Source organism: Charadrius vociferus, unplaced genomic scaffold (assembly GCF_000708025.1).
Source record: "Charadrius vociferus isolate BGI_N301 unplaced genomic scaffold, ASM70802v2 scaffold173, whole genome shotgun sequence".
Classification (NCBI taxonomy): Eukaryota; Metazoa; Chordata; class Aves; order Charadriiformes; family Charadriidae; genus Charadrius; species Charadrius vociferus.
In genome coordinates this window covers 2,621,495-2,646,411 of record NW_009648369.1, presented here as the reverse complement: position 1 = coordinate 2,646,411, position 24,917 = coordinate 2,621,495, and positions in this window count along the sequence as shown.

Sequence of the window (24,917 nt, the reverse complement as noted above, 5' to 3'; positions counted from 1 at the left end):
GGCAGCAATGTACAGAAGACCCGAGTTCATTATTGGTTTTTTTCATAGAACAACTTGTTTTAATGTTCGAGAAAAAATATGCTTGAATCATAAAAGTGACATAGGGCTGTTCTGAATGAATCAGTACACCCTCAGCCTTCTCAGCATCTTCTCCCCTACTTTATCCCCTTTCTTTCTGCATGAAAAAAGGAGATCCATAGTGACTCTGTTACTTTTACACATTAACAAATATCCTCTCCTGCCTCTTTTGTCTCCACAAAAGATATATGCGATGGATCCACCTTCGATTTCTGCTCAGAATACCACAGACAAAAAGTTAATACACAAGAGTTGTTTTGCTTCATTCTCAAAAACTGTACAATTAAACATGGTCGTATTCCTGTAGTCAGAAAGGAAGACAGGAAAGCCAGTAGTAGTATGACCTCATTTAAAATAGCTTGAGGGCTCTTCTAACATAACATTTTTATGAGACTGGTGAAAGACTGTTTCTGCTCTGTTATTCATCCTGTGTATGTCCATCCCACAGGGTTGACAAGGCATTTGTGGGAATCAGCTGTATAGAGAATAGAGTAGAGTAGAATAGCAGAGAATTTCCCTCTGCTGGGAGCACTCTCCACTTGCAGATGAAATGCATTCACTGTACTGCAGAGCAGTGCAAAATGATTAGAGCTGAACCAAGACCTTAACTGACACTCATTATTACGGTATGTCTACACTGTAAGAAGATGTGTGATTGCAGTATGTATCAGCATATTCACACTGCCTTTAGTTTAGCCAGTGAAGGTACCATGACATGGACCTTGAGGCTGAGTTTTACAAGTCTATTAGAGACATTTCATTCTTCTACAGTTCTTATAGTGTGTGTGCATGTGTGTGCATATGTGTGCATATATGCATGCATGTTTGTGTGTGCCTATATATATATGTAAAGGTATATATTTGTAAGTATTTACACGGAGTAGACCAATTGTAGGAAATTTAATCATAGAATCATAGAATTGTTTAGGTTGGAAAAGACCTTTACGATCATCAAGTCCAACTGTTAACTAAACACTGCCAAGTCCACCACTAAACCATGTTGCTCAGCACCACATCTACCGGTCTTTTAAATACCTCCAGGGATGGTGATTCCACCACTTCCCTGGGTAGTCTGTTCCAATGCTTGATAACCCTTTCAGTGAAGAATTTTTTCCTAATACCCAATCTAAACCTTCTCTGGTGCAATGTGGGGCTGTTTCTTCTTGTCCTAGATCCAGGCTTAGGCAATGCATTCAGTTGTCTACTCTGGGAAATTACCGGAAAGGCTCCTGGCACAGTATCGGCCTGAGAACTATCACTCTTCCAACATTTCCTAAGCCTTGTACAGGAGTTAATGTGGGTCAAGAACTGTAGCTAAGAGGCAGCTTGCATGTGTCTTTTCACCCTATCCCCAATTTTGGAGGCTAACAGACTAAGAACACAGTTAGGACAAGGCAATTGGCCCAATGATAGCAGAACAAGCTCCAATGCTGTTTTATATAGTATGGGTACAATCAATGACAAGTGGATGTTCATGGTCCCCAAAATGACGAAACAATGCCTACTATTGAGCAAGCAGACTCTTGGCTACATGAGGCACTGGTGAAAATTATATTGTTCTCCTTGTTTCATCCATATGCATTCAACGGACTGTCTTACTAGTATTCCCTGTTTGCCTTAGGTCCTGGCTGCCAGATCACCCTTCTCTGACTTGTCTCTGTGGCCGGGGAATTCATGTAAGATGCATAAATAACACTGCCAGGAAGCAAGTCAAGGTGGGGGCAGAGAAATTTAGGTGGATCATCAGTAGATGCAGAAGTGAGTTTGCTGATCATTCTTCAGGGTTTTGTGTAATACTTGTCCCCATAACCAGGATTTTACAGGGGAAAGTGGTGGAGAGAGGAATGTTTTTGTAAAGAGTGCATGGATGTACAGTGAAAGGACAGATTTCAAAGTTGATCCTATTCAATAAATGGTATTAATTTCTTATTGCACAGAGACAATATACCAGGAAGAATGAAGGAAGGAATTAATTTGGGGAAGAAAGAATATATTTCTATATATATCTCCAGTATGTGGTAAAGGGAATTCAGCACCATCCCTCCAAGGGCACTGAGAGTGGTCCTTACTTCTCCCTGAGTAGCTAGGTTGGCAGTCTTCAGACAGGAGCAGCAAGACTCTTTGCCAACTGTCAGTAACAAATTAAAAAAACGACAAATTCAGCTTTAATAGAAACACTTGCACTGGGGAGAGCAAATAGCCAAGGAACATATGTACAAATTTTAAAGCATATGGGCTTCTTGCTCTCCTAGTAATTAATATAACATTGTAAGTGCATTTATGTTCTCTCTTTTTTCTTCGATAAACTGTGTATATAGGAGGCTATTTGGGACATAATTAACACTTGCTGCTGTTATACATTATAAAGGACACTTGAAAGACATGTATTAGTAATTGGATACATTAAATACCAGAAAGAGATAATAGAGCAGTAGGTCCTGAAAAACAAAAACATTGTTAAAGAGCAGATAATAGATCCTTCAAAGTACAAACCACCCACTAAAAACTTATAAGCAAGAAACCAGAAAATTACAGGAGATAACTTGACTCAAGCTTTCCCTTGCAAACCATACACCCCATTATTCTCTTTTAATGGTATATTTCAGACAGCTACTGAAAACTGACTACTATTTCTAGAGAATCCAGGGACAATCTCTGTTCTGTAAGTGTATCTTACCCACCCTGTGGGTGCAAACATTTAACCTAAACTCAGTAAAAGTAAAAAAAAGTGCCTTGATTCACCTGTGTATTAAACTACTTCATGAAGTGAAAAAATTCCTGAGATGATTCTGAGGTGAGAATGATTTGATGAGAAAAATAGCAAGAGATTTCTATGTAGAGACTGAAGCAACCATCACCCTTTATACTAAACAGGAGGTGAATTAATGAGAAATAAAAGTTAAAGATTTTAGTCTAAAGAATATTCTTTCAAAGAGAGGGTGAATTTAGTTAAAAAGCAACTGCAAATAGTACTTGCTTTAGAGTTTTTAGTAGTTTGAAATACACAATTTAAAAACCCCCATATTTTTAGTTTAAACCAAAATTTTATCTAATTCAAATATTTTTTAAATATTTCTATTGTGAAATCTACTTGTCTGAAAATTTAGATTTTATTCTTCTCTATTTTCTACACCACCACCACCACTGCTTCCAGTGCAAAATAATGAAGAGGGGACTTGCACTTTCCACACAAAGTTTTCTGGTTTTACTTTCTCTTCACTGCAATTTGCAAATCTTTCCTGAGACTAGTAAAAATCTGGACTATCAGAAAAGAAAATAAGATTTTATAACTCTGACTTTTGCAACGGTCACCTCTGACTATTGGAAGCATTTCACAATATGAGACAACCAGTAAATGAAAGAGTTTTGGACTGTCCAAGTTATAACATAATTGTCCATAAAAGGATTTCTCATTCTCTTTATCTGAAGTGTTTGATATTGGCTTTCTGTCAGAAATATAATATTGGACTACCTGGACAATATTTGCTGTAGTATAGTAATTCCCATGGCCCTGTATCTTCCTTCAAAGTTTACAGGTTCCAGGTATACGTGCATTTCTTGTAAAAATATAAAAGCAGGTTTAAAAATGCCTAGTACTGTTTTCTAATAGTAAACCTGAGTGGTGAATGTTTTCGGGGGGGTGCGTGTGTGTGTGTGTGCTGAATATAGGGTTGCCCCAGGATGCTCACAGACAGCAGGGTGCAGGGCTTTAAGTGCCACAGTTCCCAGACCACGTATTGCAAACGTGAACTCAGATGTTATTTTGATGCAACAGCATCCGTTTCTGTTGGAAAGTATTTATTTCGTCATCCACAACCATGCTACTCCCACTTTGTCAAAGACTGAGGGAAATAGTTTTCAGTCATCCAGAGTGCACTAGAAATTATGAGCTTTTGGTGAAAAAAATATTTGGAAGAGTACTAACACCAAGTTCATTGAAAATATTCAGAACTACAATGCTAATATTTGCACGTCCAAATTCAGTACTTATAGGCTCAGAATATTCTCCAATATTTGCTTAAAACTGACTATTATCACATGCATTCTGCCATTAAATTCACTTTATAGAATATTCACAAAAGGCAAACACAAAGGAAGTAAAAACGCTACTGCGGAGAATTCAATTATTTTACTTGAGCGCATACCCACAGAAATTTTTCATAAGTATTCATTCAATATTGTCACCCATTGCAATGTCAGTAAACCACATCATCTTTAAGCAGCACCATTAAAACATCACCACTTTTTCTTTGCTAATTTATAATTGTAGTTCTCTTCACTAAGTTGGGTCAGTGCTCAGTTGTCACTCAGGAGCAAACAAGGTCCATTATTGCAGCACTCTTTATGAAAAGATAAAACTGTTGCACAGATATTCTCAATATAGTGATTAGAAACCATGGCATGTGAGACAGAGTTGTCCTGCTCTTGTCTTGACAGCCGGAATGGAAAATGTTACCTATGGTTAGGTGGGAGTATAGGTACCTTCTTTTCTTTCTCTGAGAAACAGGCTTTGGATATGGAAAGTCTTGAGATTTCCAAATTAATGAGAAGAAAATCAAGCAACTTTGACAATAGGAAATTAATATTATTGGGATAACATAATTGTCTCCTCTGGAAAGAGGTGAAAATTGGAGCTAGCAACAATCCAGTGAGATCCTTGAGTTTTTTCAGCATTTACAATCTATAAGGTCAGAGTGGTGAAGTATAAAGAAAAATCTCTGTATGAATTCATTAAACCAAGGTACTCTGAAACTAAGTCACTCTGCAGAGCTATAGGGGGAAAAATAGTTTTTCCTGATAGGTAGAGAGCTAACGGACTAGTTGAGCTACATCTTCTCAGAATATGAAGAAGTTCTAGAAACTGTGTAGTTTTGATAAATTAGCAATTTTATTAGAAATAGATTATTTCTTCAAAAACTTCCCAACACTAAATAAACGTTCTCTCTCTGAAGAACTCTTTTGTGACTCCACTGTTGCTCTAGGGGTGAACAATAAAGCACCTTCTCTGCCTTCAGCCTGCTACTCTTACTGCTTTTGAATCTCGCCCATGCAGTGAAAATGGCCTTTTGCCTTCTCTAACTTTCTGCAGTTCATCAACTGACTGTTGCAGCATAATAGGTCCCCCTGCAAAGAAAGGTGCTAGAGAATTTGGGACTATAAAGATGGAACCTCCAGACAGTCATTCAAGCAGGTTTGCTAAAGACCAAGTCTTTCACGTTACTAGCAAATTACCTGGCATCCCAAGGGGCTCAATTTAACAACAGTGATCATCAAGCCAGTTTATTGCTACCTTATCTCTGGAAGTTGAAAAAGCTCTTCCCTCTTTTCTTTTGTGAAACTCTTTAGCTTCACAGTATTTCGTTTAACAAGCTCAGCTCAATGTGGAATTAGCTATAGATGTATTTCTTTACTCCTCTCCCCTCTGCCTTCCCCTTGACCTTATTAAGGGGGTAAAAATTATCCAGGATTAACCACTGCTTCTCAACAAATAAAAATTAAAGGAGGAAACTGACTTAATAATTATTTTGCAACACGCCAGTTGCCTCACATGGATTTGCTTATCTGCTCTTTTGTGCAGAATTGTGCCTGTATTTACACAAGAATCTCAGTCTTATGGCTCTTAAAGGTTGGACTTTGAAAAGCTAAAACAGCTCTGCCATAATTAAGAAATTGAAATAAAACTAAACTGGATCTCACTTCACTAAGGACACAGCAGGTGGCCAGAACACTAGCCACTTCTATCATTTTCTTGAGAGTGTAATAAATCCTTTAATCTTTTAGACCTATGAGACTGTTCATGCCTTTTTCAGTCAAAACAATTTCTCATCTAGTTGTTTTTAACATCACCAAACTTTGCTAGATTTTCATTATATCAAGTATCACCTTGTAGCATTGTCCTTATCCCCCTATTTTTTTAAAACCACGAGGAACCCTAGGCTATATGAAATTCAGCAGAGTAGCATGCATACAATATACACCTATGATTGGAGGCAGGAACTGCCTTATTTTACTAGCAAAATCAACTCAGCAGCACAAAAGTAGCACACTCCCAGACGTAAGGATAAGAGACCTTCCTCCAGGCTATGGATTATAGCTCATGTATTTGGGTTACATTAGCATTTCACGCTATAGAGGCTTGATTCAGCCATAAATTCCACCAGTGTAACAGAGGATGAAGGGTCTGAAGCTACAAAAAGTTTCCCCAGCGTGGCTTGCCCTTCCTCCTCACTGGTCTGGCATGGAGGGTTGTGCCACAGCTGCAGAAGTACGAGTCACAGACCAAAGGAGTATAGCCCACAGATGTATTTAAACCTATGCCTTCAGCATGGATCCAGCCTCTTTGCAAACACTCACACACTCAAAGATTTCCAAACTCTCTACCTCAAGGCTAGGAAAAAATGTTATTAAATGAGCAGGCTCCATCTATATCACACATTGCTGATACATAGTCCTTGCTCCTAAATAATTGAAACAAGGGAAACATGTTCCTCAGGAATATATTTCCTTTCCCCCTCTGGTTTAGCAAAGTGTGCATATTTCAGCCTACAAGAATAGGATGTCATTTCTTTGTTTTCCTCGCATATCTTTCTGTTCCTTTTTCACAGCTGAATCAATCTGACCTGTGCATTAGGAGGGGCAGTGCCCAACAGACAATGAAGTTACATGGTGGTAACTATGATGGCATTACAGTGTTGGTGAATAAGGGAAGGGCAACTGACATCATCTACCCGAACTTGTGCAAAGCATTTGACACTGTCACACACAACATCCTGATCTCTAAATTGGAGAGACATGGATTTGACTGATGGACCACTCGGTGGATAAGGAATTGGCTGGACAGTCACAGTCAAAGAGTTGCAGTCAGCGGCTTGATGTCCAAGTAGAGACCAGTGATGAGTGGTGTTCTTCAGGGGTCGATACTGGGACACTTGCTGTTCAATATCTTTTTTGGCAACATGGACAGTAGGATCAAGTGCATCCTCACAAGTTTGCCAGTAACACCAAGCTATGTGGTGAGGTAGACACACTGGAGGGGAGGGAGGCCATCCAGAGGGACCTGGACAGGCTGGAGATGTGGGCCCATGCCAACCTCATGAAGTTCAACAAGACCAAGTGCAAGGTCCTGCACGTGGGCTGCGGCAATCCCAAGACCAAATACAGTCTGGGTGGAGAATGGCTTGAAAGTAGCCCTGAGGTGAAGGTCTTGGGAGCATTGCTGGATGAGAAGCTCAACATGAGCCAGCAACGTGCAATCGCAGCCCAGAAAGCCAACCACATCCTGTGCTGCATCAAAAGAAGCATGGCCAGCAGGTCAAGGGTGGTGATTCTGACCCTCTACTCTGCTCTAGTGAGACGCCACCTGGAGTACAACATCCAGCTCTTGAGCCCTCAACATAAGAAGGACATGGACCTGTTAGAGCAGGTCCAGAGGAGGGTCACGAAGACTATCAGAGGAGTGAAGCACCTCTCCTAATAAGACAGGCTGAGAGAGTTGGGGTTGTTCAGCCTGGAGAAGAGAAGGCTCCAGGGAGAACTCATGGGAGCTTTCCAGTATCTGAAGGGAACCTACAAGAAGGCTGGAGAGGGACTTTTTACAAGGACATGTAGTGATCAGACTAGAAGTACTGGATTCAAACTAGAAAAAGGTAGCTTTAGATTGGATGACAGGAAGAAATTTTTCACTATGAGGTCATGAGGCATTGGAACTGGTTGCACAAAGAAGTTGTGGCTGCTCTATCCCTGGAAGTGTTCAAGGCCAGGCTGGATGGGGCTTTGAGCAACCTGGTCTAGTGGCAGATATCCCTGGCCATGCCAGGGGTGTTGGAACTATATGATCTTTAAGGTCCCTTCCAACTCTAAGGATCGCATGGTTCTATGATTCTATGTTTTTCAGCCTGTACATTTGTGCTTCACTCAACAAGGACTCATGGAGAAAATGAGATTACTCCTGTCCCCTTCCCCTCCCAACCTCCTACTTATAAAATCTGCACCTGGGATTGCTTTGGCACCGTAACACCATTGTTGCATCCTATCCAGCAGGTACTGTGAGATGCTGATTATAACATTTGGGATTGCTTCTTTTCCTGTTCTTCCTGCAGGAGGGGGAAACATTATTTGTAAATGAACACAAGAAGTAGTAATTAGCTGTTATAGAAACCTAATTTCAGCATCGGAAAACATAATAGCAATCTTTATATTCATTTCCTTGTTATCAAGACTTCAGACTGCTGAGATGCATTTGGAGGGTGTCTCTGTAGTGAGGGGTAGCACAGACAGTCTGCCCCAGGGCCAAGGGTGATGGAAGCCAAGGAGGCTATAGCTCTGGGGAGTGCATGAGCAGTGGATTTGTCCTGGGGAAGCTCAAAGTTGTGGATCCCCAGCCCTGGAGCAGACAATTTTGGCAAGTGTGCCCTGAAGCTAAAGCCCCTGAAAGCTGATACTAGCAGTGAAGCTGACAAGTAACATCAAATTCAATGAGCAGCTGCACAGTCTGAAGAACTTTTGATTCATCACAAGCTTGGAAAAAAACTTGGATTTACATACAAATTAAAAAAATTAAATAGAAGAAATGACATTTTTTTGAGACTCAGAAATCCTGTATGAGCCTGTATCTGTTCAATAGATTTGAATACATCTTACATCTAATTTTCTGTTCTCTGGACTAAACATTTGTTTGTTCATCCTTTCCTGATAACTCATCTTTTTGTCGTCTTTTATTGTCTTTGTTGAGCTCTTCTAGAGTCTACAGAGTTTACCAGCCTGCTTGTTAATGAGGGGTACAAATTCTAGAAACTTGAACTAGAGCAAGGACCTCGGTAGTTCAAGCAGAATTAAATAATTACTTTTTTAAGTCCTGCATACAACTCTGCATACAACAAATTAGTACACTTTAGAATGATATTGTCTTTCTTACAAGATTATCTATTTAACCTATATACAGTTTATACTTAACTACAACTCCCATTTTCTATATTGATCTGGTTTTTTTTTCCTTTTTGAGTTTCTTTTTATTTTTCCTTCCTCAGTATACTTCTTTGTAGTTGCCTTTCACAAATTTCTTCTTACTGATTTCAGACTATTTCTTTAATATATCTTAATCTCTCTGAGTTGCTGTTCTGTCCTCTAAAGTGATATAACCACTCCCAACCTAATGTCCTTGAACTTTTCATAAGCATATATATTCACTATTCTGTCATCCATGTCTCTAATGAAAATATTAAATAATACATGTCCCAGAACTGCCGTATGTGAGGCCAATTTGAAAAAGCCTGCTAGTTAGGCAGAAAACTAGTGATAACTCTGCTTTGAGTATTTTTTCTCTGAACCAGGTCTGCATTGACTGCATTTGAGCAAGACTGCATTTCCCAAATTTACTTGTAAGAATGTCCCACGCATCCACATCAAAAGACTTACATAAGTCAGACTATCAAATATATCACTTCTCCCATATCCACTTGGCCAGTTAACATGTCAAGAAGGAAATTAGACTGGCTTGGCATGTTTTGTCAAATCCTGACAAATCCATATTGCCCTTTTCTTAGCACCTTGTTATCTACCAGCTGCACAAAAAGAGATTAACAATTTTGTTCTGGTATCTTTTAGGATATCAAAATGAGGTCAAATGCTTTTTAAGTCCTTGAGATCTCCCTTCTCCCATTCAGAATTGTATTGTTTGTTTTTCTCCTGTGCTCTGAATCATCTCTTCTTCATACATTTGTAGAAATTAATTGTTGGTGCTTTGGCTAATATTTTAAACTACTTGAGGCTGTCTGTCAGCTATGGAAAGCTAACTTATCCAAGTAACTCTGACCTCTTCTTTCCCTTTTTTAGCCTATTTTCCTGTTCCATTGTTAAAAATCTGAAAAAATAATACTTAAAAGACCTTTCTTTTAAATAAATGCATTATGAAAACAAACTCATCATTTTTTCAGTGTTGTGTACCGCTTAAAATTTTCTGCACATTTTAAAATAAAACTTTCTTTCTAATATGATCTAAGAATTTTTGGAAAATATAGCTGTGCTCAGATAATATGTCAATGAACTAGAGCTAGAACCATCAGTGGAATTCAGTTGTCTCTGCTGCTAAATTGTTATAATGCCCATGTTTTTGGCCAGAGCCGACTAGCCAGACAATTTCTGGGTCCAGTTCAGGAGGTAGCACAGGTCAGGCACCATTCCCAAATGGCAGTGCAGACCTGACCACGTTGCACTGAAGGCTAAGAGAGTTTAATAGCATGGATGTGACTAGACTGCGCCAATTGGCCTCACTGTCAGAGAATGATCCCCGGTACTGTTGAGTTTATTAGTACAGATCTAGCCTTTATCTCCTCATACTCTCCTTATCTGCCAGATGTTAAGTTAGTTCAATAGGTGTTCTATAGGAGTCATGCATGCGTTTTTTATTAACCCATGGATGTTTAATCATTCCATATCTCACATTCTTCTCTGTTTAGATTCAATGCATTTTTTTCCCTGATATATAAGGCAATACCTTCCCCACTTTTCTTTCCTTTAGTTACAAGGCAAGCAGTTCTCTTCTCAAGCTGTATACTTTTTACTTAAACTCAGGGAATAAGAATTCCAGTAGTCTTCCTTGGTGATTTGATGAGCTGGAGACAATGAAAGAATCCAATTAAGGATTCACTATTAATTTTTTTTTGTTTGTTTGTTTCTAATAGCAGTAAAAATGTGTTTCTGAGAAAATTATGCACTTGGATTTAATATTTAATCCTTTCTGCTTCCTGCAAAATGACAGAAATGAGAGATCAGTATTTGCTAATTATATATAACTGATTATTGGAATTTAGTACAATATCTAGCTCTGCACCTTTTCCAGACATTTTATATTAGGCATTCCAGTGCTTTGCTGGCTTGAACCCTCCTCCCCCCCCCACCTCAAATATCCATGGGGATCGACACAGGCACAACAGCTCTTTCAAGCACAGCATATTGAAGGATGGAAGCCTTGGACCAGAAACCATTTCATCAGGTTCAACAATGTGGTGTATGTAATATGCATGTTCTGGAACCCCTAATCAGAAAAAGATCATGGCCTGTTCAAAGTGGTATGGAGGGAAAAAAATGACATAAAAAAAAAGAACCCTAAAGTTTATTTTTTACACATCCTTATACACACTGGAATATATATCCTGGAAGGAGAGAAAAAAAACCAGACTCTCAGTAACTGCTGAGCCATTGAAACAGTTTTCACAACATCATAGATAATTACAATTATCCTTCTCTTAGGGACATTGGAGCTGCCAATTTTCTGCAATCGAAAATAAATAAATAATTTGGAACAGATGTTGACTACTCATCCCAGTTTAATAGAAAGCTTTAGGCAGGCATGTCAGCACTAAACTTGAAAACAGTGATAGAACTTAAAAAATATTTCTTCTCTTTTCTTTCCTCCTTTTTTGTTTTCCTCTTTCTGTTTTATCTTCTGGGCAGGGTTTCAAGTTTGTCATAGGGCGATTTAGTCCAGTGGAAGAAGAAAACCCAACTGCTTGTCAGTTCCATTTGGATTAAAAATGTAAGGCGGGAGCCTGTTTAGTAACCAGGAGAAATACCAAGTGCCTGTGGGTGGCACTGTAGGTATTTGGTCATTAATTATTAACAGAACCAAGCAGTAAGTGTTGTGCTCCTCACACATCTGTTTGGTGGAGGTTCTTCAGCCTCTAATCAAAACTGTAGCACAACTGTGACACTTGCTGGAAAAAAGATTCACATGACCCAAAGGTTTTTGTTCAGTTCTTTTGGTTAACAAAGGCTATCAATGCATCTAATGGACTATTTAATATGGTATTGTCAGCTGCATCTTGCCTCTGTGGTGATGGTTCTTTTGTTTAGGTCAGGATAAATTCAGTCTATTCTAAAGTGTGTTGGCCTCCATGAGCTTTGACATTGGGATATCACTGACCTTTGCCTGATGCTTTAGCTTTTTTTTTTCTTTTTCTTTTTTTTTTTTTTGGGGGGGGGGGGGGTTGGTGGTGGTGGTGGTGCTTGCTACATGCAGATACTTTCTCTTCCAAGTATGCAATTGCCAAGGAGTACTGTCATCTTTCTGTTCGGTGTTCCAATAAAGCCAAAAAAAAAAAAAAAAAAGCCCAGACTTCTGCTTACAGCTCACAGCCAAATACAGCTTTTGTTTAATTTTGGTAGGGTTTTTTGGTGTTGATTTTTTTTTGTTTTGTTTTGGTTTTTGTTTTTTAGGAGAAATTTGGAGATGTAGACCAAAAAGTTCTTTTCCTTTTAGCTAGACTTTAAATGTTTCAGTTCTAGTAGATGTTACAGTTAGGAACTTTGCTATTATCATTACCATTTTAGAAATTAAAGTAGGATCTTTTCAGCTTCTGAAAAATGCCTGTATGTCAAGGTAACCACTACCGAAAATACAAAGCATTTGTCCTATGACCCAGCAGTGCCTTGGCTCAGATCAGCCTACTGCTGGATGACTGGGGATGTGTTCTGCACATTGCTCGCATCTTTCAGTTGGGATGCAGCATGAATTAAATTGTGACAGTTTGTTACATGCACCAGGGGGCTACGTCTATACCATCAGGCTAAGTAATGCCCAGTACATTTCTGGGCTTTCCACTAGTTATCTGTATTATCGATACTTCAACTGTTAAATTGTTAGAACGGTCTCTGTCTTGGTTTGGGTTTGTCCAATTAGCAATTTCCGAAACAGTCCTTGGGAACAGTACATTTCTAGGCACCATTTCCAACAGGCAGTTCATGTGCAGCCACCCTGTTTCCAGAGGCCGAGATAGATGTAGGCTCCTCTGTGCCAGCTGGCCACGAATTTTCCCAAGAACGTTTAATTTATTAGTGTAGAGGTAGCCATAGGGAATCCAACCTCAGAAATGTGTTGGAGATATTTCTTCAGGTGAGATAAAAAATGATCCGCCCTCCTGTTTCTTCTTCCTCTCACTCCACTCGCTCACAGCTACTTCAGCTGAGGTAGGAGAGGTATACATAATAGCATGCTTTTAAAGGATGCTTTCAATATATTAAATCAGTGCAGGTTTCACTAGCTGTATGTCTGTTTTTAGATTAAATTAAACATCACAGTTCTGACAGACAGAATGTCAAGGCTGCCTACAAATTTCCCTGGAGAAAAAAAAAAAACAACCCAAAACCCAAAAGTATCCATTCTACATTTGTAAAAGTTATTGGCAAATTCTATTGCAAAGTTTTACAAGAGTATATCAGAGTATGTCCTTCTCTGATCACCTTTCCAGTCTGATTGCACGTCCTCCCTATCTGCTTTTTACCAAGAGTGTTACTTTCTGTGGGTTAGTCTTTTTGGGGGGTGCAGTACTGGCAGGAGTGGAAGGAAAGGGCACACTCACTGTTCTGTGTAATTCAGGCATTGTGCTTGGGTGAGAAGTGCTGTAAAACAACCTAATGTACTGCTAGAGTTGCACAAGAGAAAACATGCTATTTGCTTGCAACTATATTTGTTATCAATTGCAGGTGATTCAGAACTTGAATTATATTTTACTCTGCACTAAACACAAGCAGAAATTAAAAATAGGTTTTAAATATTAAATATTTCTCAATTAATTATTAAATTAACATTAAATATTTATTAATTAAATATTAAATATTAAATATTATTTAAATATTTTTCTTTTAATCCCTAAAGAAAAGTGAAAATGCATGCAGCAGGTCAGGAAATTAGACCATGGACTTCGACTGTGACTGGGAAGTAAAGCATGCTGACAGCGTGTTCTATAGGAGTGCTGCTGATACAGTATGTTTACTGTCAGTGATTAACAAGAAGCACAAGTGTTGCGTATGACTTCATCCTTGCCTTCTCTCTCTCATTTGCAGGTATGTCACTTCTGCCTGTTTTTTCTGTGCTTGTAACCAGAAGTCATAATCCTACCGTTAAATTAACTCATCAGGCCTACATTCAGAAGGAACATTTATATTTATTAATTTTGATACCTTATTAAATTAGGTAGTAAAACAATTTCCTTTGCCAAAATTAACACAGCGTTTTACATACGCTTTGAGGAAAAGCTATTTTTATAGGGACAAAATATTTGCAGGCTTTTGGTAAACAAAAGTCACCAACATGCAGGACACAGTGATGGTGAAATGTGCCCTCTGGTATTTGGAAGAACACCCTCCAGTGCGTTGACTTACATTATTCTGGATACACACTGGAAAGATTGTACTGCTAATGCTACTTAAAAGGTCAATATTTATCACACTGTGCAATGTTCCCAATGTCTTAACTGCTTGTACAGCCCGCACTGCGATGGGATATGAGCCTTTTCAAGCTTCACTGCAATTATCCTCAGAACACCCAGTGGGATAAGAAAGAGCTTTTACACCATTTCCACACATCAGGAGTGAAGATACAGGAAACTAGCTCAGATTGCTAAGAGCAGATCTGCAGCAAGGTACGTTTATATGGCGGGTGCCCCTCCCACTGCATCCCTGCTCTGCTGTTTTCCTCTTACCTCCCTATCGCTATACCACCCTGGCACCAAATGAACTTGCATCAGCTCTCCTAGCAGGTTGCCAGTAATATTAGAACATATTTTCCTCCATTCTCCTCCTAAATGACCTATAAAATGCCATTTATACATGAATGCTCCATAAATATCCTTTCTGACCAATGCATCTGGGTTTTCTGCTCACAGAAGCATGAGTATGAGGGAGCAAGAGGAATAATTTACACTCACATTTTGTCTGGACACACAGATGGGACGCAGCCAAGACATGCATTAAGACCTGACAGATAAAACGCCCCTCCAATGTTGGTCCCCCAGTCATTCAAACATTACAATCAATGTAATAATATACAAAAGGACCTATGATTATTTACTAATTTTATGAGGAAGCAAAAAGTTTACTGGAGAGTGAATTGGACTGTATCTCCAAGGGCTAGAAGAGGTTGCTCAAATGCAACCGTGTAATATACTAAATGTCCCTTGAAACTAATATGCAGGGTGATTTTTGCAGTAGGGTAAAATCTAAATCTAAACAAAAATTGCGATCAGAAAAAGCAATCAAATTGCATGTTTCATCCTCTACTTTCTGATATTTGTACGCAATTACAGTTATAAATTTACAGATTTAGTCACAAAGATGTGATATCTTGGCCTAACATCTCAGTATTATACTTTTTAAACTTAATAATAATAATAATAATAAATTTTCTTGTCTTCAGAATATGTGTTGGTATCATCAGTTCCTCTTAAAGAGATACTGCAACAAGCTCCCCAGGGAAGTGGTCACAGCACCAAACCTGTCAGAGTTCAAGGTGCGCCTGGACAATGATTTTAGTCATATGGTTTAGTTTTAGGTAGTCTTGTGAGGTGCAGGCAGTTGGATTTCATGACTCTTATGGGTCCCTTCCAATTTGAGATATTCTATGATTCTATGATATCTATTATTCAGCAGACATCCCTGGAAACCACTAGTTATGACTTCTGTTAACTCTGCTATTCTGGAAATGTTAAAACATTTTTGAAGACTTAACAATGTTGACAAATACTACTACTACTACTGCTGCTACAACTACTACTACTAGACTTAAGAATAGGAAAGAAAGTAATCTGGACAGCTGTACACCCATTAATTGATTGCCACATTTTCCAGAAGTTAGAAGATATTTTAAGAGGATGAATAATTAAATATATGGAAATAAATGGGAAATAGGGTAAAATGTGACATGGATTCACCAAAGATAGATCACATTAGCCTCAGCAGACATTTCCTTTTGATGAGTTAATTGATTTTCTAGATAAAGGAGAGGCAATAGGTTTAATCTAACAGGACTGCAGTAAATCATTTGACACGTAGCCATACGGGAAATCGTTGGTTAAACTGCAGAAGACATAGATTATATAAGAATTAGATGCAAACAAATGGAACAACATAAGAGGGTAGTGCATAAGTATTATTGACTTTAACAGGTCAGGGATAACCTAAAAGTTGAGTCAAGTATTATCCCTGAGGTTTTTCCAGAAAGAATGCTTAAGAAATTGATCATATCTTCATTACTGAACTTGGCACAAGTCTGCTGCAAAATGTTAGAAGCTATTGTTGGTAAGAGGAACTTGAAGATCCTTCTAAAAGAAATGAGAAATATTTATTGTACATTTGTACAAAGTGCCAGGTTTACTTACAGTTTAACAGGAAGAATTTCTTCCACAAGGTGGGTAACCATCAATTAGAAAACACAGAGGAAGTAAAACACCTTGGAGTTCTGATCAATCACAGGAAAAATATGAGGTAACAGAACAGTGCCATACAATATAACAGGTATATCTAGGAATGAGAAGAAAATATTGCTGCCAGTGTTTGAGGTACAGCTAAGTATTCATCTAGAACACTGTACAGAAGTTTAGTCGTTTGTCTTGAAGAAAGAGGCAGTGAAATTGAAACAGGAGAAGAAAAGAATTGTTGAGTGACCAAAAATATCTATACTCCAGGTGATGTAACAGTCTTTACACACAAGGAGGACTGTGAAATTAAAAGAAATCAAAACCACTGGATATGTGTAAAATAATGTAAGTTTGATCACATTACGAAAGTGATGATACAATGTGATGCCTTTGACACCAAAGGACTGTACCCTGTGAGGCAAAAAAACCCACTTCTTCAATCCAGTGTTCTTCGATTAAAAAACAGAATAAATGGCTTCTCCTCCTACTGGTGTAATAAGGTCTTTAAATGACAGAAAGCAAAGTATTTTAACCATGCATACACATACACAAATAGATTTTCTGATACACAAAAATAAATTTACTTTCAATTCTCAAAGGTACTTTGGTTCCAGGAACATGAATGTAATTGCCATCAGCAACGCTCATTCAGTGCTTGTAATATATATTTCAATAGCCTGAGGGATCCCAGTCACATACTACGGTCTTGTTTCCTGCACAACAGAGAAAAGGAAGGTTTGTTTCCTTACAACCATCTTCACTAAGGGGAGAAAAGAAAAAAAAAAAAAGGTAATCCATTTCAAATTAGTTAAGTTGCAGATGCATCCTGGTGCAATGGTTCTCACGCAGTCATTTTTATAAAAAAGAAAAGATATACATTCCAATCTTCAAGAAAGGTTAAAAGGGCATTTGGGAACAGTCAGCATCACTTCAGACCCTAGGTAAATCATTATCACTTTGGTCCCTAGGTAAATCATTGAGCAAGCACTCTTTTAACACGTTTCTGGGCAGATGAAGGAGAAGAAGGTGACTGGGAACAATAAAAAATGGATTTACTAAGGATAAAAAATGCCTGACAAACCTGAGTTGCTTCCATGATAAAATAAGTGACTGGATTTGTGGATGAAGTGAAAGAAGTGAGTACTACCTGTGAAAGAAGTGAGTGCTACCTGTCTTAACTTTAACAAGTCCTTAATTACTATCTCTCACAATATTCTTATTCAAGTTTGGACATTATAGTCTGGATGGGTGGACAACCAGACGGGTAAAAAGCTAGATGGATGGTTGGGGGACAAGGGCTGATAGGTCTTATTCTATCTTGTGGCTGGTAACAAGTGGTCTTTCCTGGGTCCAATCACATTTAACATCTTTATCAATGACCTGGAGGAGCAATTGCTTATCAAATACGCAGATGACACCAAGTTTGGGGAGAACAGTCAATATACTTGAAAGCCAGGGTGCCATCAAGAGGAACCTGGACAGACTGGAGGAATAGCTCAAAAGAAACCTATTGAAACTTAACACAGAGAAGTGCAAAGATCAGTGTCCGGAAAAGAATAACCCCTTGCAACCACAGAAGCTGTGGAGCTGCTCCACAGAAAAGGCCCCGTGGAGCCAGACTGACAGGGAGCTACACAAGTCAGCAGTGCGCGCTAGGAGGAACAAGGGCCACCAGCACCCTAGACTGTGAGAGTAGGGACACAGCCAGGAGACTGAGAGAAGTGATTGTCCTCCTCTCCTCAGCACTTGTTAGCTCAAATCTGCATCTACTTTTGGGACCTATAATAAAACTAAGACATTCATAAACTGCAGTGAGTTCAGTGGAGGCCACCAAGATCTTCAGGGGTTGGAGCACTTGCTGTAGTGCTGAGACTGAGGGAGTTGGACTTGTTCATCCTCAAAAAGAGACAGCTTCAAGGGGAGGTCAATGTTTGAACAGTCTGCCTGGGGAGGCTATGCAGTTTCTGCCCTTGGAGGATTTCAAGACCTGACTGGACAAAGCTCTGAGCAACCTGGTTGGACACAACAGCTGACCCTACTTTGAGCAAACTTTGAGGCACCCTGAAGTCCAACCTGAATGATCCTGTGATTCTATATAACTGAAAACCTCATCAATGAAATGTTTCATGCATTTACACCAAGCTAGTTGTGTAATAAGAAGAAATAAATATTATTGGGAGTCAGACAAAAGATAATGGAAAGTTACGCTAAAGAAGCAGTAAACAAAGAAAATCTATGTTCAGACATACTGATTTGTAGTAGTGCTGGTTCTGGGGTTTCTGTCCTGTGTTCCAACATGGTACAATTGGTAAACTTGTGAAACAGAAGCTTTAGCACACCCACTGGCTCACCGTAAGTCAAGAGGCCCAATTTCTTGTCCTGCGCGTTCAAAATTCAGGTATGTGAACCTCATGTAAGACGCCATCAATTCAAAACAAGTGTTTTGCACCAAGTCTAAATGGATGTAAATCACTTCTTAGCCCATGGGCAAAAACTGAGTCAGGACCAATGAAACAGGCACATGGCTTTGCTTCTAAACAACAAAAACTTTTTAAAAATAGAATCATAATAAACAAACTTCAGGAACTACTTAATGGAGTAGTGGGTTTCCCCAACCATTTTTCTAACCAACCAGATTGATTTTGTTCCATTTTTTTCATTAAATGCATTACTTCAGACTGTGAGCTCCTTTGCTAATTTCTAGCCCGCAGAGAATTTTAATGACTGAGTCATAAACCTATCCAAAAATGGTATATTTAATGGAAATTCTAAGGGACCCTCAACTAGACTAAGTGTTGGGTTATGCTGCAATCATAATAAACAATAATAGTAATATTAATAAAAATAACACAGTTTTATGTGAACCCATAAAAGGCCATTTATATGATCACTGTACAAATATTTAAAATTCCAAAATACTGCATTTTTCACAATTATGGTGATGCTACAGACTTTATAGACTCTTCCAAAACCTTTGGATCTCAAAGGTTGCATGCTTTGAACTCTTAAGACGGGTTAAGGATATGCATTGGCAGGCCTCCGGTCCTGGGACTACTGATTAGTTAAAAGAACTTTTTTACTAAACTTTTTTTAACATTTCCACTATGTATATTTTTTAACATGTACCCCTTAATGAGGAAGCAAAAGGTTCAAAGTTTCAGGAAGTTCTGAAAAATCCCCAAGTACAAATCAATGGCAGCAACCTATTTAATAAATTATGAACCAAAAAAATAATCAGTTAATATTCATTATCAAAAAGGCAATTTCTTATAAAGCTGTTTCTGCGTGTCCCCAGGCCGTCAAACTTGCTCCCTGGCTTCCCACTGTGTGGAAGTTTCAATTAGAATTTCATGTTGAAATGTACTTTAACACCTTCTTATATATATTTTGGTAATGTCTGTTTAACTCGGGCTGTCACAACTTGGAATGGATATTTTTTTCTTTTCCAATAAGCCAGTTGAAAAAAAGGGGAAAGATATTGAATGGTTCATAAATATATAATGTTTCCCATTTGTTATATTCTGCAATCAGAGGCAGCAGCTTTAAACTTGCATATCAGTGCATAATTCCACGAACTTAAAAAATTGATCTGCCAATGTCTCCCCTCTAGCAATCTTTTAATTAAATGAACTTCATTCACCTTACTGCTAAACTCCTTAGGTTGATTTTATACTGAGATTTAATGTATTTTTCAGTGAAGTTTTTGGTTGCTGTTTTTAAACTGTAAAGGTTGTTTAGTAAACAAGTGTTTAATAATGTATACAAGGTGACTGAACATAGATCAATGCCAATTATTTATTCACAATAAAAAACTTGGAAGTAATAAGGTTCTTTTGTATTCTCGCCAGCCAAAGCCAAGAGTAGGCCCCATTCTTAGCCACAGAAAACAAAATTAAACTTTTAATTTGTAGGAAACAGGGCTGATTTACACCAGCAGAGGTCTGCTTTAAGAATACTTTTTTCCCCATGTTCTTATGTAAGAATGGAATTTGTAGTGATGGCAGTTCTGTTTAACTACATGAGCAAGTTAGTAAATGGTTCAACACAGAAAGCCAACATCAGTAAAAACCTAAAATATTATGGATCCCTTCCTACTAGTTTTTGGAAAACGTATGTGATCAAGTACACTTAACAGCTCAGATTAGAAAAGTACAGGCTGAACTACAGCCAAAAAGTGCAGCAATTCTATAGCTCCAGTGGGTCTGGATACATACCCTAATAATTAGCAAATCTAGCAGTTGTACAACTTTGGACTTTTCAAATGCTGCAAGGGCATGCTCAAATGCAGCAACATTGGGCAAGGATGGCACAGAGAAGGAGTGCGGGTCTCTGTTAGACATACAGGGCTGCAGTTGCACCACAGTCCCCGGGCTTCAGGAGCCAGTACATGGGGCTGTGAAGAGCGAAAGATGAGATACACCCTGCCAGCGTACACACGAGGAGCTCCATTCATTGCCTGCACCCAGGCCACTGTCGATCCTGTGACTGCCTGGGTGTCTTCAGTAAACCAAATCACTGGAGAACCCTCCTGGCTTCACTGTCTTACGGGGTAGGGTAGGAAGTGTAGGAAAGCTAAGAGTGCCTCAGCCTTTCCCCATGTAAACTACAGTCTGCTGCCAAGAGAACAGGAACTCCAGCTGACTTTGTGCCTCACCAGTTTCTCAATTTCCTCTTTTGTTTTTTTTTTTTTTTCCATCATCAAACTGGGCCTGCATGCGAAAATCTTCCACTGTTAAAGCTGGAAGACAGCATCAGCAACTGTATTTCTCTCCCTGCTGTATATTACAGTGCTGCCTAAAGTTCCACCAGAATCCAAAGCATATTTATGTTTCTAAGCATCCCACATGCTTGTAAATTGAAGTAGAAAAAGCTAAATGCACCTGCCAGTGGTTTTCAATGCCCATAGAAAATATTGCTCTATTTCCCCTTTCCCTCCCCAAAAGCCATTGCTTCTAAACCATTTGCAATACTGCTAAGGAATTATAACTGCAGTACCAGACATTACATGACAGCTGTTTGAACAGAAATACTAATTGCTTTCATATTTAATTAGCTATTGTTTAAATTAAAAATACCAACAAAACAGTCACAGCAGGCTCATTTTAACAGGAGGTTTATTGGTCCAGGCACTAGCTCAAAGAGCAGCAGGCATTGGATTCACGCGTTAGCTCTCTTTAGTCCTGAGAAACTGCCAGTGCATTCCTCACTCAACAGCTGCTGGTTCATCCCACTGGCCTGATCTTCTTCCTAATGGTCTTTTCTCTCCTGAAAAGGCAGAAACCGGGAGATGTCATCCAAGGTGGGGGGGAATTATATCACCTGTCCTTAGATATTAATAATGTGGATGGCTAGAATCCCTTTATTAACAGTGGGGAGTAATAGCCCCGTTTATGCAGCTAAAGAGTGTTGTACTTTGATGCCAGGGTGTATCATGGCCCCACTGCCCAGGGCTGCCTGCTTTAGCAGAAACAGTCTGCTTCCACACATTAGGGCACTTGGCCCTAGAATATTGTGATTGTTTGTGCCATTTTTTTCCAATTCAGAGTGACTGAAATGACACAGTGGCTGTGTCACAGGGAACGGTGTTTTAATATCAGGAGGATAAGGGTATGTGCTCTACACTCTTCAAGGTGATTTGGGGCTGTGACACCCTATTGGACTTGGGCGCTGGGCCTACCACGAGTATGTATTGCCTATCTCTGGGGCTTACTACCCTCAGACTGACCTTGGGTGTCATCTTGGCAGACAGTAAGCTCAGATGAAAGGATATTTAACTGGTTTAGATGGAGAAAGGAACAGGTTCTGGGAGCAAAGAGGAAATCTGAGTTATTTGGTCATGTAGATGAACACTTGTAGTGTAGAGACACTTAAAAAATACCACTCACTCCTTCCTAAGGTCCACTACAAGTTTGGGTACAAGAACTTATTTTCTCTCTTCGCTTTAAAGAGAGTAGGCTAGGTTAGGTGCAAATACTTGTGCCACAGAAATCCAAAGTTTGGCAGGATGAATGTCAAGCACTGTGCCATATAAAAGACTGGTCTCAGAGGCTGTCACTCTCTGACACGTTCAATCTTCCCTCCACTCCCTGCGTCTCAGATGGAAACACTGTGAGCCTCACTCCAGGCAACAGGGGAGATGCATCGCTGATGCAAACGCGGTGTGGGACCCCAGTGACCTGTGTAGTCCACAGTTTGGATGTCCCAGTGGCAGGCCAGTCTAAGAGGTCCAGAGTTGTTTCACTGAATGTGGACATTCTGGGTTATTATGTGCTTGAGATATCATCAAATGGCAAGTGTGGCATTTTCAATTGAATGTGCTGCCGCACAATGACTCTTTTTCCCTTCTTCTTCCTAGTGACATATAAAGAAGTTATTATTAATACATTTCAAACTGCTTTCCCAGCTGCACCATCATTCACTTTGCCGATTCTCAAAGATGCTGGCAAGTATATTGCAGGTACAACTATTTACTTAAATAAATATTTGTGTGAATTTTCATGTGAGATTCCTTTTCTGCTGATATTCATGAAAAGAAAATTGTCTCACCCAAATATACATGAAAATCAAATATTTAACTGTTGCAAACACTGCCAAGGACAATTTTGTTTAAAATGTGTGCAAATATTCATGACAAATGTTTTGTGATATTCACTCAGCTCTGAATAATTAACAATGCTTAAATTGCAACACATGTAACAAAACCTATTAGTTCTAATAAGTCAGTACAGTGGAATTAATCAGGTTTTCATTTAAGCAAATGTATTACAACCTAAATTGTTTCATAAGCTGTCAAATGCATAGAAGCACAAAAGTTTGCATTTGTTTTAACTACCAAGTACCAGGGTGCTACGTGGTGTTCAGGGTTTGGTTCAGGTTCTGACTGGGAACACAGCTCACTTGTAGGGGGACAGTGGTGCTTGGAAAGGGACTTTGTGGTGGGATCCCTCCCTCCTAACCTCAGCTGTGTGAAAACCAAGGGTGGGAATGAGTTGTCCCAAGTTTCCTGTAAAATTGGTGGAGGCTGCAGAAACACTTGCTCTTCCCCAGGACAGGCGCCTATGACAGGTGGAATGAATTGCAGTCTGGAGGTTCCTGTCACTCTCCATTAACTATAAGAGGAGCTTTAGCAGCTCGTTTAGGCTAGACACCTACAAGATAGATAGAATTAGGTGATATGAATCTCTTCCATTACAGATCCCAAACAACAAACTTGGATTAGGTGAAATGAACTCACCTGTAGTTGACATTTCCAAGAGGCTGTAAAGGAATTGTATGTCCTGCTGAAAAGAGTTTTCATTACGAATCCCTGACTTGGTTATTATGTGCCATATTTCTTTGCCTGCAAAAATATAACAACACCCTTGCCACGATCATGATCTTAGTATGAAGGTCAAAATAAATAATGATGTATTTATTCAAATCTGACTTTGTGACTGAAAAGTGTACATAAGTATTGGAAAGTTTTTCTTTCAAAAACCAAGTTTCTAGCCTCCATGGCTGAAAAACAAAGTTTGAAAATATATCCCAAGTGTCTCTCGATACTCAAAGAAAAAAAAAGAAAAAAAAAAAAGGCAACTTGAAAGATATTACAATTTTTCCTATTGTCATGATCTTTAAGACACCCTCATGACTTCTGGGGACCCGACTCGTGATGTTTTAGTACTTACAGTTGGAATTATTCAGATAAAAATACCTTTCCCATCCTCATTGGGGTTCGTGAGGATGCATTTGTTTTCCTAGGGCAAAATATATGTGCATTATATTATTCGTTTGAAAAGTATAATAGGCAGAATCAAGGAAATGCTCTGGCACTGATGCATGACTTCATGCTGAATGCATACACTGTAAATCTTTACACAATCCATGAACAGAGTACATAAAGGAAAGCAAATGCGAAACAATTTCCCCTATACTGCATTATCATTATGGTGTGAATGTTTCATTTGGGAACGGAAACACTAATACAAAGTGAACTCTTCTCTATTCAGCCCACAAACACCATGTCAGTTGAAATATACATTAGTTGGCAAGGGAACAAATACTTGATGCTGGAGAAAACCAATGTGGAAGCAAGGTCCTTGCTAGTTGTTGAGGAAAAGTTTGTCCCTCTGAGTCACGCATTATAGTCTGCAAGATACAGGATGATAAGCCAATTTCCAGCTACTGCTTTGGGAAAGGCTCTGACAGAATCTGGTTAGATTTCAGTTCACACTGGAAAATTGCGTGCTATAGGTGTAATCCTAGCAACGCCAGCCCAATTGTGCCTGCTCTGCCTAGGCGTGCCACGCATTGAGCATCTGGCATAATTAACAGCCTCTTGGAACACCAGAAGCATATGCATCTGCATTGTGCTTGTCTCCTCAGTAGACAAAGTTCAGACCAAGCACAGGTTGTAGCTTCTCCCTAACGAGATTCCTAAAACAGTCACAGTAAGATCTAATGCAACTGTGATTAGAGTAGATTTCAACATGGCTGATTCATTTACTTCTTCATTTTAAACACAATGGTTTCTGGTTTCTGATTTTTAGAATAGCATGCCAGAAGGGTTCAGATGCTACACCGATGAGGGTCATCTGCATGCCTAGAAAGGAGAGTTGGAGATCTACATTTTTACAAATTTTCTGCTTAATTTTGATGTTACGCTAAACT